The 19,137-nt window shown below is 38.8% G+C and overlaps 1 pseudogene; it reads right to left on the reverse strand.

The window, feature by feature from the left end:
• Nucleotides 1–11,551: 11,551 nt before the first annotated feature.
• On the reverse strand, nt 11,552–12,200 carry LOC102256911 (annotated as a pseudogene).
• Between the last annotated feature and the right edge of the window lie 6,937 nt (nt 12,201–19,137).

A 19,137-nucleotide genomic window follows, 5' to 3' on the forward strand; every position in this document is an offset into this window, starting at 1 on the left:
CATGAAGCTCCCCACCCCAGGATGCTCCGCGAATTCTGTGACTGCTCTGCAAGGCTCCCCCTGCACCTTGACTGCTCCGTGAAGCTTGCTGCCACCCCACCAAGCTCACCGTTGGACGCTCCGCAAAACTCCCCCCTCCCCCCACCCTGCAACTACTCCGGGAAACTCCCCTGTCCCACAACTGCTTTGCTAAACTCGCTACCACCCGGATGACTGCTCTGCTAAGCTCACGGCCACCCCACGAAGCAGCCCGCCACCACTGCTCAACAGTCCCCAGTGCCACCCCGCTGCCAGCCCCCGCTCAAGGTGAGCGGCTCCGGGTCAGGGGAGGGGGGAGGACTGAGAGGTGCTCCATGCACTTCATGGTTCCCGGTTGCCCATTCAGTCGTGACGGCACCTAGCTGTTTATATATATTAGGATGATACATAATGGAAATAAGAAACACTAAACTCAGGTCACCACTGGGTAGAGAATTGGTAGAAATAAACTGTGAAGAGTTACACAGGGCCTCACTTGCATCTGTAATATCACCTTAAGACAAGATCTGATATAAATATGCCAAAATATTGAGCTCTGACACCTTTCTGCCATAGCTAAGGGGTAGGATATAAAAAACTGTTTTTGTCTTTTAAGATTAATTATTTTAAAGTTAATTATTTGCTTTCTTATCAACTATGTCTTTGTCTCAGTTTTGTCAGAAATGGCCATGAGAGCCACTTTTATTTTTTTGCTTAATTTATATATCTTTCAGATTGAAAAATTATAATTGATCATTTCAGGATGTTCAACAGTCAAATGTTTAACATTTGCCAGTGTATTTTAATGACTTAAATTATTCAAGCCCATCATGAGTATACCGTAGAGTTCAAGTTATTTTGATGAAAAGTCTTTATTAATTAAATTGATGAAAAAATGTTAATTCTCTATTTTTACTTAGCTTCCTTCATTCTTTGAAGACTATAGAAAACTTCCTGACATATATTATATTCTAGATATTATTCATTTACAAAAAATATATACTTTCAATCTCTTGGATTATAAGATTTTAAAAGTTGAACAAACTTCTAATGATTTTCTGAATACACAAGGGGCAATGCCAAACAAACCTCATATATTGACACTGACACATTTAGAGTTAAATAATTTCATTGGCAACTGTTGGCAGTCAGAAATATTTCTTGGCTCTCTATCCTGACTTCTCCATGCCTCGAGCTTCAAGAAAACTCGAATGTCTCTATAGAAGTCGTATAACAGATACATGCATACCCCAAAAGCACTTTGAAGGGATTTTACAATATAAGAATCTAGAATATGTTATCACCCATTTCTAAAAGAGTTCCTCTAAATGACACCATAAAAATGGTCTGCTGGTCTCCTCGAAACTCACTCATTCATTCATCCAAAAGATACTTTCTGAATTCCCCTGCCCTCAGGAAGATGGGCCTAATAGCGGGGTATTATGTTGGCATCGTCTTTGGAGAGAAACATTCTCATCTCTACATAGTCGTATGGCAAGTCTAAACATATCCCTTTGGAGATCTGGGGGCTCTGTATTCCTCCAGTGTGATGGTAAGTGAAGAGGAAGAGAGCCCCCAAAATTCATGCAGAAAAATAAATCAAGATTCTTAAAGGCTGCAAAAATCCGATATTATTCGATATAGCTAAGGGATTTGTGAATGATCCTATCTAAGGCTTTTCTTGAATTTTTTTGGATACAACTCTTCTTCACCAAGCAGGCTTGGTGCAGTTTCTTATTGTGTGCCTTTGCTCCCGATGTGCCTTCTGTCTAGAATGATTTTCACATCCTCTGCCAGATGGAATAGGACCCCAACTCCAAGGCTCAGTATGAGTAGAACCAAATCCTCCCTCCAAAGCCTTCTTTAAGTCTTTCTGGTATGAGTCAGGTCTCCTTCCTCTGAATTTCTTTAGTGTTTTTATTTACTGATATAATGATCTTTAGACATTTTCAACATATTTAACAGCTATCTATGTACTTTAGATAAACTTTTGGAAAGTAGTGGGTATTGTTTATCTTTGCAACCTACATCTTAACCACATAAAAGTTTTACATGCAATAGGCTGTCAATATGCATGGTAAATACTAATTGAATAGCATCTCTCTCTTTTCCATAGAAGAAATAGCTCAAAATTACACATTTTGATAGCACACCTTTTTCCATTTCTAGCCAGTCTCTGGCCCAGTTTCCTCAAAAAATTAAAAATGGAACTCCCATTCAATCCAGTAATCCCACTTCTAGGACTATATCCCAAGAAATCAGAAAGGATATATGCACCCCTATATTCATAGCAGCACAATTTACAATAGCTAACATTTGGAAACAGCCTGCCTATCAGCAGATGAGTGGATTAAAAAACTGTGGTACATCTACACAATTGAATACTAGGCTGCTGTGAAAAAGAAGGAACTCTTACCATTTTCAACAGGATATACCTGGAGAGCATTATGCTAAACAAAATAAGCCAGTCAGAGAACAATAGATATCATATGATCGCACTCATTTGTGGAATATAATGAACAACATAAACTGATGAACAAAAATAGAGCCAGAGTCACAGAAGCATTGAACAGGGCTGGAGATTCAGCCTAAATAAATAAATATAAAAAAGAAAGAAAGAATGAAAAGCTAATAAATAAATAAATAAATAAATAAATAAATAAATAAAACATGGACTAAATAGCAGCGATAAGTACCAGCTGCTACATCTTTTAAGCTTCAGGAATTCAATATTATCTGATTCCCCAGGGACCTCAGAACTGTTGAAAGTTTCATTTTATATTAAATTCTGATTAACTGATCATTCAGTTCCTAATTTTTGCCATATTCTGAGTGGCTCTTAGATAAAAAGTGGCAACAGAAAAAGTTGAAACTAAAGCTCTGTCCAAAGACTATATAGGGAAGGAGGTGGGGGTTAGTGAATAGATAGAAATGAGATTATCACTTTGAGTTATCTATCTTCAATTATAAATTAAATTAAAATGGTAAATATCTGAATCAAACCTTTTCCTTAAGTAATCTGAATTTTTCTATACTTTATTGTTTTGTTTTTCTGTCACCCTTGTCTAAATCTGATGTAATTTATGACAATTGATATAATTTTTCTTTCTGATTACTTCACTGGTTATTTATATATTGTACAAGATAATTTTTCTCAAAAAAAATGTTCATTCTATCTTATGGGTTAATAGTAATGTCCAGGTCTCACAGTAAGTTAATAGTGACTCACATAGTGAGTTAGAGATCAGCTTTGGAATCAGGTTTGCTTTTCCTAACTCAGAGCTTTTACATAAGTGTTAAGATCCAGACACCATTAAATATTAAGCTCCTTTTAAACACATAAATCAGGATTCCATTAACAAATAATTCAACTCAAATGGAATTTTTCCAGAAAATATCTACTACCAAGAGATGAAAGTAATAAGACAAATTTAATAAAATGTAAAACAAAGGTAAAGAATATAGTCTGGCAGTTAAAAGATTAAGAATAGTCCAGCTGGTTCAGTGGCTCAGTGGTTTAGCATCAATCTATGAACCAGGAGGTCTCAATTTGATTCCCAGTCAGGACATATACCTAGGTTTCGGGCCCAATCCCCAGTGTAGGGTGTGCAAGAGGCAGCCAAACAATGATTCTCTCTCATCATTGATGTTTCTCTCACTCTTTCCCTCTCTTTCCTCTCTGAAATCAACAAAAATATATTTTTTAAAAGATTAAGATTAGAGTTATCATATGACTCAGCAATTCTACTACTAGATACAAACAAAATCTGTACATGAATGTTCATAGCAGCATCATTCATAATAGCAAAAAAAAAAAAAAGTGGGAGCCACTCAAATGTTCATCAACTGATAAATGGATAAGCAAAATTTGGTATGTCCATACAATTGAATATTATTCACTAAATAAAGGAATGAAATGCTAATACATGCCACAGCATAAATGAATCTTGAAATATTAAAATAGGAAGTCAGTCACAAAAGACCAATATAATTCCAATTATATTAAGTTTCCAGAATAAGCAAATATATAGATTCAGAAAGCAGTTAGTGCTCACCTATGGGTTGGTGGGGGTAGGTTGGGGGAAAATATGGAGTCACTGCTTATAGGTATAAGTTTTTTTTGTGGGGGTATTGAGAATGTCACAAAATTGATTGTTGTGATGGTAGCCAACTCTGTGAATATACTAAACACCAGTAAGTTGTGCACTTTAAATGGGTGAATTGTATGGTATGTTAATTATATCATAATAAAGCGGTTAGATTTTTTAAAGACAAGCCTTAGAGGCTTAAAATCCAATTTATTCATTAATCATTCACTGATTTATTCATTCATAAATCTATTCACTTCCCAAAATTAACCTTCCCTGACATAGCTACCTCTCTACCTCCATCTCCAACTCTAGATTGACTAAATCCTAACTGCATGTCTCAATTTTCCTTCAGAGTTTATATCACATTTATAATCTCGTTTTCTTTTTTTTTTTTTAAACTATATTGTTAAAAGTATTATATATGTCCCCTGGCTTTCTTTAAAAAAAATAAAATATATATATTTCAGAGAGGAAGGGAGAGGAGGGAGAGTGAGAAACATCAATGATGAAATAGAATCATCCATTGGCTGCCTTCTGCACGCCCCCTACTGGGGATCAAGACCGCAACCTAGGCATATGCTCTGACCAGGAATCAAACCATGACCTCTTGGTTCCTAGGTTGATGCTCAACCACTGAACCACACCGGCTGGGCAACACTGCTTTCTTTATGACAAAGATATCATATCTGTTCCAGTCACTAATTTATCTGTAGTACCTAGAGTAGTGTACGTGGCATATGAATATTGATGCAATAATTAAAATAAAAAACATGGTAGTAACTAGGAGTAACTTAAAAAATCCTAACATAGATATATAAGTTTATGAAGTTACATACTGTAATAATAAAAATAAATAAAATACAATATTAATTGTCTTTCATTGAAATTTTAACCCCAAATCTTCATAGTTTGTTTAAACCATGTTTCAAGTCAAAAGAGATCATAGATCGATTTCAGGGAGACCATGATGTTCCCCATACTAAGTGAAAAAAATTTATGTATATAAACATTTTCTATGAGACTATATATAGATGTTTATATTTTAAAGTAGTTCATTAGCCTCCAAATGGTCACTATTAGAATTTGATTAAAAAGCTCCCAAATGCTAAAAATTCAAAACAAGAATTGTTCACATGTTTACTGTCTCTATCTTACCCAACATCAATTCTTATTGATAATAACACTTAACTATTAACTGAATGTGCCCTTATGTTACTATTTCTACTTCTATTGATTTGGTTTAGGCATTTGTGATATCCTGTCAGGACCAATGTAACAGCAGCCAAAACTATTCCCCTCACCACCAACAGAGAACTGCTTATGTTCTTCAGTGAATTAGCCATTCACAGATGCTATGCAAACAAACAACCCTGGGGTGACTATAGTATGCATATCTGCAATTATTATTGTTTTACTTTGTTTTCAGTTAGTGCATATAAAAGAGACAATCAGATTCCTACTAATGAAGGTCATGATTAATCATCTCTATACTCACATCTGGACTATTGTAGATGTTGAATACAGTAGCTAGTTATTTTTTTTAATTAAATGAATCTGTAACACTCAAATGCCTAATACTGTATAGGAGCAGAGGATTAATAACATCGAACAAATGAATAATATTTCTATGTGCTATGTATCCATGTAGATATATATATATATATACTACGTTTTCATTTTTTAAGTTTTCTTCAAGGCCCTCCTAAGGAGAAAAAAGACAAAAACCTTGAAAACAGCAGGAGTTTACTTCTACATATGGTGCTTTAAGGAACTTATGTGTCTTAAAACCAAAGCAAATCCTATTAACAGAATAAAACCCTAATATACACATAGTGCAGTGGAAGAAAATTAGCTAGTAGCTACCTTGAAATTATCAACTTGTTCCAAGGAGATTTCACGATTATTTTAGTATTTTATGTAAATTTATAACTTGAATTCTGAAAGCTGTTTTATCAAGGATTTTTACTGTGTAGAATTAGCACATTAGTTTTATTCCATTTTTTAATTTCTTGAAAATCCTTAATATATATTTAGTTATGACCATATGAAAGATCTATTACAATAAAACCACTGAAGCTCAAGTAGCTACTCTATTGTGGGACCACAAACAGTATAAAATGCTTATTTTGCTTTTGCTTCTGGTTTCATGTTGGCTAATTATCAGAAGTGTTTAGCTCAGATAACTAGATTTTTTTGTACATCCCTTGGTAGATGATACATTTTCAAACAAGGAGGTAAATGCTTAGATTTAAAGAGTTGAAAATGGCGTTATAACTAAAGTATGGGAATAAAAAGGCACTTACAAACTTTAACGAGCTAACCTGTGTTGGATGATCAGTGTCCAATCCCCTTGCATTATTTTATACACAATAAGCAGTTGTCAGTTCCAACTTCCCAAACCACATTTTGTTAAATGAATTCCCAGCGATCCATCATCCCTGAGAATGTGCTCATCCTGCTTTCCAGGTGGTCCTTTGCTTCCTGATACCCTATACTTCTTATTCAGCCACTAACTAGTTATTGGTCTTGGGCAAATCTTTGAGGCTTAATTACATCATCTGTAAAGAATCTAATATTTTAATGTGTATTTAATCATGGGGGCTGAAGTAGATCAAGTGTTGAGGCCCTTTCCAGTTCCAAGGTCTAGTAATCCAGAATTTACTCAGCATTCTGAGGCTTAGTAAGGTAAGGCTAATTTTACTAAGATAAAAATAAAAAGGAAAATTCAAAGGAAGGCATTGGTGACCACCTGGAAGCATTGAACATCTTCAAAATTCGTAAAGTTCTAAATAAAGTCTCTCCCCTTCCCTCCAATCCAACTGCCATTGCTTTAGTTACCCTAATGTTGTTAGGGGAAATAAATCACTAAATTTCTGATTGATTTTCATAAAAATGATTAGCTTTATTCTCAGCTTGTCCTCGGTAAGTAAACACTTGGACATATTTCACTCACCTGCCATTTCTTACCTTCAGTGTTTCCCAAGCCCTCTAAATAATTCTGAGCTTCTCACTCTTAGCAGATAATCTTTCCTCTTATACATCATCATTAAAGTTAGATGTGTCCTTTCCCCCAAACATGAACCTATTAAGAGGATATTAAGAATAAGTTAAAAAGAAAATATCTTTTGTGTACTCAGTACTTCAAGAAGTAACTGAGTGCCGGGGTTCTTTTTCCGGCATTAAGAAGGGTTCAGCAATCTGGAAAAGAGGCTGTGTGTGTGTAACTTAAGTAAGAGTCCAGAGATGAAGCATAATTTTGAAAGGCATTTGGGGGTCACAGGAGCCTAGTTAAAGAAACTAAGTTCTCCTCATGCTTTTTATTAACACAAATTGTCCTGAGAGATATACACTTCAAAGGGTCAGGGTTTTGTATACATGGCCATTGTCAGATTGGAGGAATTAGCCTACGGCTGTTTAGGTGTTTGGCCAGTAGGAGGCAATAACATGTAGATTAAGATGCCCTGAGCTGTCTGGCAGCAAGCAATTATCCCTTTTCAGGTTTGGGGAAATGCCCTCAGCCATTCCCAACAGGTGATAACGTATCACCTGTTGAGTCCCCAAGTTCCATCAACTTTTTGATGAAACTCTCGAAATTATGACATGCTGGAATTGGCTTCTGGCAACCGAGCCAAATCGTTTTGAGAAAATTGGGAGAGATTTACAAATCAAAGACCTAAAAATGACTACTTTTAGAAATTTGAATATACCTAATTATTAAACTGATAGTGAGAGACATTGTATCACTGCCCTCCAATGGCGCATTGCTTACAATCTCTGTTCCCAGAACACTGGCTGGCTTGATGTTGTGTTGACTCAAAATGGAATTTCTTATATTCATAAAAATGTGAAGAAACATATTTTATACAGTGGGGTACAGTGCATTTTCAACCCAGATCCTAGAAAATATTCTATTTCTAGGTACTATATATTAGAATCTTGTAGTTGGGATAGGAAAAGGGAGGGAGGCATTATGGGCTCTAGATCTAGTTTGAAAAAATGCTTCAAATATTATAGCTATATGTTATCTATGAAAAAATATTTATTTAAAAATTTTTAATAACATAAAGAAAGGCTGTAGATTTTTATGTTTAACAAAAGTGGGCATGTATTTCAAAGGCTTGAGAAATAGTTGTTTTCTAACACAGAGACACATTTTTTTAAAAAGAACTTCATTGTTAAACCAATTGTTAAACAGAGAATTTTTGAAAAAAATTTGACACAAAACTATACATTCAAAACTCAAGACAGAAGTACTTTTATCCATGTAGAAAAACAGTATTAATCATAATTGGTATCTGAGATTAGAACTCAGTCTCATATTAAACTAATTTTCATAATATCATTTGTTAAAATAAAATTCCCCATGTAGAGAGACATGTTCTCCAGTGCCTGCCAGAGACTAAATTAGCCAAAGAAAGTTTCAACCACACTGTACATGGACCTCAAGAATCCTATATAATAAAGATGCAATATGCAAATTGACCATCTCACCCTCCCACAAGATGGCCACCCCCATGTGGTCACAAGATGGCTGCACCCATGTTGTCACAAGGAGGGCAGTTGTGGGAGATCAGGCCTGCAGGGGAGGGCAGTTGGGAACAAGTGGGCTGGCAGGGGAACAGTTAGGCGTCGATCAGCCTGGCAGGTGAGTGATTAGGGGGTGATCAGGCTGGCAGGCAGAAGCAGTTAGGGGCAATAAGGCAGGCAGGCCTATGGGAGCCAGCAGTCTGGATTGTGAGAGGGATATCCAACTACCGGTTTAAACTGGCAGTGGGACATCCCCTGAGGGTTCATAGATTGGAGAGGGTGCAGGCTGGGCTGAGGGACAACCCCCCCCCCCCCGCATAAATTTCGTGCACCAGGTCTCTAATCTGTTATAATCCCTGTAGCCTTGGACATTCATAGAGTTCACATGATGTCATTCCTCAGGAGGCTCTGCCACTGTGTCTAAACTTATGTTTTCATATCTGTGAGCTGTGCCCACAGTGCAGAGCACATTTTAATATTGACTACACGATTATTGTAAGTAAAGGTTTTATGTTTTTAAGCCGCTCTAATGTGACCTTGATTGAGTTCATTTTTCAAGCAATTTCAACAAAAGCATTCCAACAAAATATCTTGGTGAGGGGGAAAGGGAGAAACTTAAAGTAGAGGACACAAGCAGTAGAAAGTAGATATATATTAAAATACTTATAATGTGTTTCTTAATTGGGTTAGAAATGTATCTTTCTAAAGTCATTATGCTTAAATTTCCTTTTTGGTGTGTATGCCTGCATTCTTGAAAGCTTCTTTAATCAGCAGAATTTCAGAACAGAATTAATTCCCAATTATTTGCACTAATGGAGAGAAAAAGAATAGAAAACAAAATATTAGGAGCAAAAATAAGTAACTTTATATAAAAAGGAATTAGTAACCCCAAATAGATCAAAATAAACCTAAATGTAAAAGCTAAAACTATAAAACACTCAGAAGGAAACACAGGTGTGAATATATTATTAATAATTCTGCCTTTAAGACCAAAATGGAGCATGATTCTTCTAAGTTGTGAATTAAGTAAAGTCAATATAATTTCTGCAAGGGTAATTTTGACATTATAACCTAATTATAGTTATATATGCCCCTTATCCTATACCTAGAGGCCTGGTGCATGAAATTCGTGCATGGGAGGGTTGGGTCCCTCAGCCCAGCCTGCACCCTCTCGCAATCTGAGACCCCTCGGGGGATGTCCGACTTCTGGTTTAGGCCCGATCCCACAGGGATCTAAACCGGCAGTCAGACATCCCTCTTGCAATCCGGGACCACTGGCTCCTAACCACTCACCTGCCTGCCTGCCTGATCACCCCTAACCAGTCGCCTGCCAGCCTGATCTCCCATAACCACTCTGCCTGCCTGCCTGATTGCCCCTAACCACCTCTGCCTCAGCCCCCACCGCTGTGGCTTCATCCTGAAGGACGTCCAGAATGATATCCGGAAGATCATTCGGCTGTTCGGTCTAATTAGGATATTACACTTTTATTATTATAGATATTGAATTGACTGAGTAATACTACTGAGTAATTAACCACTTACAATTATATCATATGAAATTGTCTCAATTTCAGGCTTTTGAAACATTACATGTGGAGGAAGTCAACTTGAGTTTGAAACTTGTACTTCTAAAAAGTTTACTTGTCCCCTAGAAGAAATAGATATTTCTGACAACTGCAATAACTGGACATTACTAGAACAATGTTAACACAGGGGGTTAACAGCTTGCACTTGTACAAAATACTTGAAGTCAGTCAGAAAGCCATTATTATGACCTTGTGCTGACCACATTCTATGAAGTGTTACATGATCAGGGACAGGGAAGTTGGTTAATGGAAGTTATATAGTAGCTAGATGTATCCTTGTCACACTTCATCTAAACTGATACATTGCAATGGTCCACACTGCTCAGACCTGGCAATTACTGCCCAATTCCAATCTATTCCACAGTGCCACTATAATGAAAAATAATTAGGAGCCTGAAAATGAGTTTTCACATGAAATGGTTTCAGTGCTTGGACACAATCGCCTTTGGCAGATGGCTTTGGGTTTGCTTTAATACACACATGAATTCTTTGGGGGTCCCTCTATTCACCCCAATACTTTCAAAATACAGCTCTTGTTAGTGCCAGGAGGGACAGTTACGGCAGCGAGGTGTTTCCTTGGGTCTCGGCATCAGGAGGGCTCGTGGTCTCCCCTCTGAGAGAACACACGATAGGTAATTTCTTAGGTGAGGTAGGCTATCCCTGAAGAAAATACTTATGCAGAAGAATGCAAATTCAGTCATCTGTGGTCAATTACTCATACCTGATAGTTTTAAAATAAAGTCCCCTTGGTCAAGGTCATCAAAGGCTTGCTGGTTGTTTTCAACTATAAAAAACTGTCTGGAAAAAGACAGTAGGAAAGACCGGGGTCTATACTGACAACACTGTGACGCTGGGCTGTGCAACCACAGGAGAGCACACAGCAGTCTGCTTTAAAAAAAAAATCCTGTATAATTTCAAATCAGACTCCTCATGGTCCTTACATGACCCGAAAGATCACTGCACCAGATCCTCATTTTTAAAATGAGGTGTATGACAGGGTTCCCTGAGGGTCATGTACCACGTGGGGGGACAGGGACAGAAAACCCTAGGACTTGACTTATGAGCAACATTAACTGATTTTTATTACACTGAAATGAAGGCAGTCGGTCTGTGCTGCTGTGAAATCAAAGGTGATTCAGAAGGAGGGTGGTTGTTTATTACTCTGTTAGGACAGACCCCAAAAATGACTTTTCAGAAACCAGGGCTGTCCCCTACAACCCCAGGCAGACTCTGGGCCACTCTGGAGGATGCAGGCCAAGGCAGCCTGCCAGCTTGCTTCACAGTGATTCTGGCTTGTCTGTTTCTGGGAGTGCCAGCCGCTGGGCACGCCTACACGTTAAAGTTGAGCTCAGCATTCATCTTGGTGTACATCTCGTAGATGACGCCAATGCTGGCCGTGTAGTTGACCAGGAACAGGCAGACCTTCTCCAGGCACTCTTCCTCCGTCATGTTCTGGCCCTTGGGGAGCGCTTTCAGGAAGTCAGACTTGTAGGGCTTGGCATACAGCGCTGCCTGGAAGGTCTTCTGCAGGATCCAGCCGTGGTACTTCTTGAGCGCCATCTCGTAGGCCTTGGTGGCATTTATGCGGATGAGGTTGGGTGGCTCTCATCCTGCTCCCTGTCGCAGATGCTCTGCAGGAAGACCTAGATGAAGTGGAGGCCCCTTTTCAGTCACATCAGTGCCAGCGTGGCCCCCATTTTGGGCCACTCTGCTCCATACATTTCCTTCTCCGCCTCCCTGATGTTCTGCAGGGTCCAGAACTTGGCGGGCTGGGTGTTGTACACAGCTTTGATTTTCGTGATGTTACCACTTATGTCTGCCTTGATGGGCGTAAACATTGGGGACCCAAGGCAATGGAAGAAGGGCGGCAGGTGGGACACCGCCTCCAGGAAGGACCTGTTCTTGATCTGCTTGTCCTCGGGCAGCAGCTTCAGCAGGTGCTTGGCCAGCAGCGCCATTTCGGGATCGAGGCCGGCGGTGATGCTGTTTTCTAATCGGATTTTCTTCTTCCTTCCCCAGAAGACTCCAAACCTACTCTGGACCCCAACACCACAGACCCTTAAGACTTCTCCCCCTATTTCTTTGACTTTTCCCCATCAAACTTGCACCCTATCATGTTGCCTAGGGGTGACCCTAACCTCTCCATGGGGGTTGGGGCCAGCCCAGCGAGGGGCCGTGGTGGTTCTGGTCTAACGGTTGTTATGGTTGTGACGCTGTTATAGTCGCTGGCTTTTTACTAGTATACTAGTAGCCCATCCCGCGATATCGCATGCAGTAGGCTGCCCATTACTTCTGCGAGAGCCAGCAGGAACTGCACTGTGCCGCTGGGAGCCACACTGCTTCCAAGGAAGCCATACGGCTTCCGTGGGAGGCGGAAGTGAGCCGCTGGTGCCCACGGGAGCTGGGATGGAGCCACGCTGCTTCCACATGAACCATGCAGCTTCTGCAGGAGGCAGAAGCAAGCTGCTGGTGCCCACAGGAGCCGGGAGGGAACCGCACTGCTTCAGTGGGAGCCGGGAGGGATCCGAGCCAATTCCGCAGGAGAAGGGAGGGAGTTGTGCTGCTTCCATGGGAGACGGGTCCGCCATTTCCTCTCCGGGCCTGCACTGGGCTGTGGAGGCTGTGGGCCAGCCCCCAGTCCCTGTCTGTGCCCAATCTGGCTCGGGGGGGCTGGCCAGAGCCGGGGCACAGTGGCTCACTGGCCCTCTGTCTCCCTCTCCGCTTCGGGCCTCACCTGTGCGCAACCTCCTCCTGTCTGGTTGTGACCCGTTATGGTGTCCTGGCCTAATTTGCATATTTCCTCTTTTTATATCTATATATGCTAAGTGTTTGGTTGTCCAGTCGTTCATTCAACCAATCAAAGCATAATATGCTAATGATATGCTAAGGCTGCTCAACCACTTGCCATGACATGCACCAAGGGGCAGTCGCTTTGACTGGTAGGTGAGCTTGCTGCTGGGGTCGCTGATCAGGACTGAGCGAGACCAGCCAGACATACCCTGGAGCCCTTCCATGTCCCTCCTCGGCCCTGATCGTGCACCAGTGGGGTCCCTTGGCCTGGCCTGTGCTCTCTCCCAATCTGGGGCTCCCCTGGGGTATGTCAGAGAGCTGGTTTCAGCCATATCCCGCAGGCATAAAAGGATAATATGCAAATTGACCAAACGGTAGAACGACTGGTCGCTATGACTCACACTGACCACCAGGGGCAGACGCTCAATACAGGAGCTGCCCCCTGGTGGTCAGTGTGTTCCCACAGGGAGACACGGCTCAGCCAGAAGCTGAGCGGCTGGTGAGTGCAGCAGTGGTGGCGGGAGCCTGCACAGTAGTGCTTAGGATATCCGACATCCCCCCAAGGTCTCCCAGACTACCTGCGAGAGGGCATAGGCCAGGCTGAGGGATCCTCCCCCCAACCCCCAAGTGCAGAATTTCATGCACAGGACCTCTAGTGTTTGAAATAGAATGCTTTGTTTAATATAGAATGTTTCTGGATAAATTTTAGATAAACATTAAAAGGAAAAGCAGGATTTTCTTTACTTAGGCCATAAGTAATAAAAAAGAAAATGTATCTGCTTTGAACTATGGCTCCCCAAGTCAGTATGAGAGCTAACTAATACTGAAATTTCTATTTTAGCCTCTTTGAAGAATCTAAGATAATATTTTGGCCTTTTTCCTCTACAGAATGACCTCATCATTGGCTCAAAAAGTAGGTGAAATAATGCTAATAATTCATGGAAGCTATTTTAATATAAATTTACTTGAGTTGGAGAACATTCCAGGTAAGCACATTTTTTGTCTTTAAGCATGTTTGCAAAGTCTTATGACATAGCAGTAATATTATTAATGTATTATATGTTTTTTATTTTATACTCTATTTTCTACTACAAAATAAAACTGTCAAAAGCAATTATAAAAAAGAAAGAACACTTTTTAAAAAGGTGACATGTGAGAGTTACCTCAAAATGTATAATTAATTAATTGGAATATTCCAGAAATAATTATCCACCACAAAAATAAAATAAAAATTTGAGAAAGTCTATGTCAAAGCTAAAAACACAGAGAGCTAATTCTTTTATTCAACTAAAGAATGTCTAATAATTGTACCATGAATTTCTATAGGGCTGGGATCTCAAATATTTTGTTTATTATATCTCAGCACTAGGCTGGATGTTCAATAAAAATGTGTTGAATGAATTATAAGGTATAAATATGGTTAATGGGTTGCAGTATTAATGAAGATATATCACTTCAAGATCAAAATGATGTTTCTTGTTAAAGGTTATAAATTAGCATATGTTAGCCTTCCCGCCAATGATAATTATGCCCACTTTTACTTTGAATAATACTTCTTTTTAAAACTCAGAATTTATCTTACTAAAGATCATAGCTTATTAACTCTTTGGATAATATGTGCTATTTTCCCATCTGTGGCATTTATATATTATTAAATATATAAATATATGTTATTGAACATATGTAGTCTTAATTATTATAGGGAAAACAGTTTAACACACAAGCAAACAAACATTCAATAAATGTGAAATAGAAGGAAAAATTCACTAAGACTCATTATTAATACCAATTCCTTTCCAAGTTCTTACTTAATGGTTTAGTGACTAGCTCCTGAGGCTTGTGTGAGCCTCTGCCCTGCTGGCAAAGAATCTGTTGCAGAAGATTTCTTACATTCTGTCCACCCCTATTGTTAAAAAAATAATGAAATCAAAATACTTTAAACTTCAGTCAAACACATTCATGACAATTTTAAAAACTGTCATTAAATTTTTCCACCTAACTAGCACACAAACAAAAATAATTTGACAGATGAAATAGACAATGGGATTATTAAATATCAGCTAGTCTTTGAAAGATGGGTTGAAAATAATGTTCTGTCAAGTTTTAGAGTTAGATGAAATAAAACTAAGCTTTTCTACTTAAATTGGCCATAAATGTCTTCACATGTCTTGCAGTACCTTTAATAGTGTAACTCATAAACCAGACCCAAATTGAGAAGAGAATGACCCATTATTCAGAAAGAAAGCCAAAAGAGGCTGGGAGTCACTGAAATCAGTAAAGAGAGATTTTTCAGAAAAAGTGAATTTAACAGTAAAATGCCCTTTTGATTTAGTGACATGTTGATTATTGATAACCAAGGTAAAGAGTAGTTTCCAGTGGAGTCTCAGGATTAATGTGAGCCAGATTACTGAATCAAATAGAGATGAGGAATTAGAAAAAGCGATAATTAAAAATGATTTGTGAACTTTTGATAATGAAAAGTAGGAAACTGGTAGGAATGCAATGATGTCCCCAAATTCCTTTGACTCTCCTCCATTGAGAGCTGGGATGTGTTTCCTCCCTAGAATCTTTTTCACTCTCTGAGTGCTTGATCATAAAAGTACGCTGTGCTCATTTCCAGAACTGAGCCTTAAGACAATGGCAGCTTATCCTTCCTATTTCTTAGAACATAGGCACCCTTTTGTGGAGAAGCCAATATGGAAAAGAACAGACAACACTGCTTTTCCAGCCATGCAGAGAACAATCTTGGAAGTGAAGTAACCAGCTCCAGTTGAGCTGCCCCAGCATATATGGTGTGGGTGAGAGGTGAACTGTCCTCACTGAGCACTGCCCTAATTTTAGACCTGTGACCAAAATAAATGATTGTTATTCTTTAACCCAACACATTTTGTGGTTGTTTTGAAGCAATGGATAACTGATACAGATGGTGGTGCTGGAAGTGACATGCCACTGTAACAAAACCTCTCAAGTGCATTGACTTAAGAATTGGATGGTTATCAGAGCTGGAAGGGCCCTGTTTGGGGAAGCCTAGAAAACTCAAGGAGAGTGTTATTCAAGGCCTCAAGGGTTAGGCGAACATTAATGAAAGTCTAAAGTGCTTCAAAGTGCTCTTGGTGAGGGTTTAAAATAAATATCATTGAAAGCTGGTAGATTAATATCACATGATCTCACTCAGTTGTAGAATATAATGAACAACATAAACTGATGAACAAAAATAGATCCAGAGACAGAGAAGCATTGAACAAACCATCAAACTTCAGAGGAAAGGCGGGGGTGGGGGGTTGGGGGTTAAGAGATCATCCAAAGGGCTTGTATGCATGCATATAAGCATAACCAATGAACACAGACACTACGGGGGTGAGGGCATGTGCTGGGGGGTGGGGGTGGCCAGGGAGAGGTCAATGGGTGGAAAAGGAAACATATGTAATACTATATGTAATACTTTAAACAATAAAGAATTAAAAAAATAAAAGAAAGCTGGTAGGAAAGCGATTCATATAGTGGCAGAAATATGGTAAAACTCTCATCTTCAGAGATGTGGAAATAGGAACATACCTACTGAATTCAATTATCTAGCTAAGGGGATTTTCCAAGCAAAATGTTGAAGGTCCTGCCCGGCTCCCTCTAGCTATTTATTATAAGATGAAAGAGGAGAAAGATTAGCTGAAAAGGAAACTATTGGGTTTTTGAGCAAAATTTAGAGGAAATATGAATGACTCAGGATCTGCTAGGCAAAAAATAAAGTTCCTTATTCCCAGTCTCTCTAGATGACAAAATATTCTCAAATTAAAAGATGGCTTCCACCAAAAAAAAGTCAAATCTATGGTGGGCTGGGAGAGCTTGTTAAGACATTATGAAGATTTAAGGCAATGTCTTATAGAGCCTCTCAAACAGACAAAAGACTTTCTAAAAATGTAAATGCATGCCTCATGGACCCTACTAAACAATAGGGCTTCCAAGAAAATTAAGGACATGAGTCAGTAATCCACAGTAGAGCAAGCTCTATCTCAAATAGATTTTTGGTTGTAGCCTTTGCCTAGAATAGTAAAACCCAATAATTTTTAAACTAAATGTATACAGGTTTAAAATTAATTGTTCTGAAAGAAGTACTACCAACTTAAATAGAGACAGTACAATATTATAAGAGGCTTTTAGTCCCCCCAACCTATGCCTTCTTATGTCATGAAATAGCTGAGAAGGCAATACAGTTGAGTTGCAAACTCAGTTTTATTATGGAAAAGGAAGAGCGATTCAAAGAACAGGGCCAAGAGCCTGGAAGGTGCCACAGAGAAACATTCACAGGGAGCAGAGCTGGGCTCTACTCAAGGAACTGAAAACTTGTGTCAGGACGGCTTACAGAAGTGTGACGGACCAGCCAAAGCTGCATCCATTTTTACCATTTTTGAATGTGAATGTCTACTGTGGCTATCCTATGTGTGCTCCTCCACTGTTTATTGGTTGTAAGGGTGGTGGAGAAAATAGCCTGTCTCTTTAGTTCACAGGTCTTCAGTTTGAGAGGAGCTATGCCCAAGGAACCTTATTTTACCCCTAGACCTGGTATCCATGACATGAACCTGCAGCTTAGACCTGATCCTGATCCTATCATGGAATGAGACTTTTGGAAGTGGAGGGGTAGTGGGAGGACGTGAATGTATTTTGCATGTGGGAAGAATAAAAATTAATTTGTGGTCATGTGTGGACTGTGGCTCAGACTTTAATAACCTGGCAGCTTCATTTCCTATATCTTGGAATGCTCCCTCTTGGAGTCCTTCATCATGTTGTGAAGGAGCTCAAGCAGCACATGGAGAAACTTAGGAGTTAAAAAAAGATCTGAAGCCCCAGGCCTATAAAAGCTCAACATACATCTTTCTCTCTCCCTTACCACATGCAACTCACCCAAGGATTCTTAATATACTATCATAAAAGTTATTTTTAATTTTATCACACACAAATGCAAAAATGTATATAATGTACATGTATAGTAACTATGCACTGACACATTAGCTCAAGAAATAGAACATCAGAAGTACAGAAGGCCCTATTTGCTCCCCACAATACACATTCTGTTCTTTCATTCCAAAGGTTACTAACATCCTGAAGTCTGTGTTTAAACATTACCTGCTTTTCATTAAAGTTTTAATATTCATGTGTGTATGCTTGAATTACATATATTTACTTTTAAAAAATATATTTTATTGATTTTTTACAGAGAGGAAGGGAGAGGTATGGAGAGTTAGAAACATCGATGAGAGAGAAACATCGATCAGCTGCCTCCTGCCCACGCCCTACTGGGGATGTGCCCCCAACCAAGGTATATTCCCTTGACCGGAATTGAACATGGAACCTTGAGTCCACAGGCTGATGCTCTATCCACTGAGCCAAGGTACATGCCCTTGACCGGGATCGAACCCTGGACCCTTCAGTCCATAGGCCAATGCTCTGTCTATCCACTGAGCCAAACCGGTCAGGGCTACATATTTTTACTTTTTTATTTTACACTTTCTATAAGTGTAGTAATATATTATGCATCCTCTGTAACATATTTTCTTCAAATAATTTAAGATCTTTCAATGTTGCTCTGTGCAGCTGTATTTTATTTGTATTACAATTTATAATATGATTTTTAATACTTTGTTAATATTTGTTCCTGACTTAGGCACCCAATAGATCAAATTGGTAATTGCCAGAGGCAACTAGATTTTGTCTTCTATTTTTATTCACATTATGGCATCTTATAATAATCTAAAGTATTTATTTTAATCCTTTTCCTTTACTTTTTAGTGCCTTTTGTGTCTTGTTTAAGAAATCTGGCACAGCACTAAAAATATAAAGAAATCCCTCTCAATGTTCCTTTAAAACATTTATAGAATAGCTTTTTATATTATGGCCTTAATTCATCTGGAATCCATTTTTATATGGTATGATGTAGAAATCAAAATTCATTTTTTCCAATAGGAATAATTAATGATCTGTCATCATTTATTTAGTACTCCCAGCTTGCCATATGGATGCTTAATCTATCCTTATACAGAAATATTTATACCAACTTCATTACAAATTAAATTTCCACTGACACATGAATTAGTTCCTCGATTCTCTATTTTGCTTGATTGTTCAGTTGACTA

This window comes from Myotis brandtii, unplaced genomic scaffold, assembly GCF_000412655.1.
Source record: "Myotis brandtii unplaced genomic scaffold, ASM41265v1 scaffold34, whole genome shotgun sequence".
NCBI classification, from domain to species: domain Eukaryota; kingdom Metazoa; phylum Chordata; class Mammalia; order Chiroptera; family Vespertilionidae; genus Myotis; species Myotis brandtii.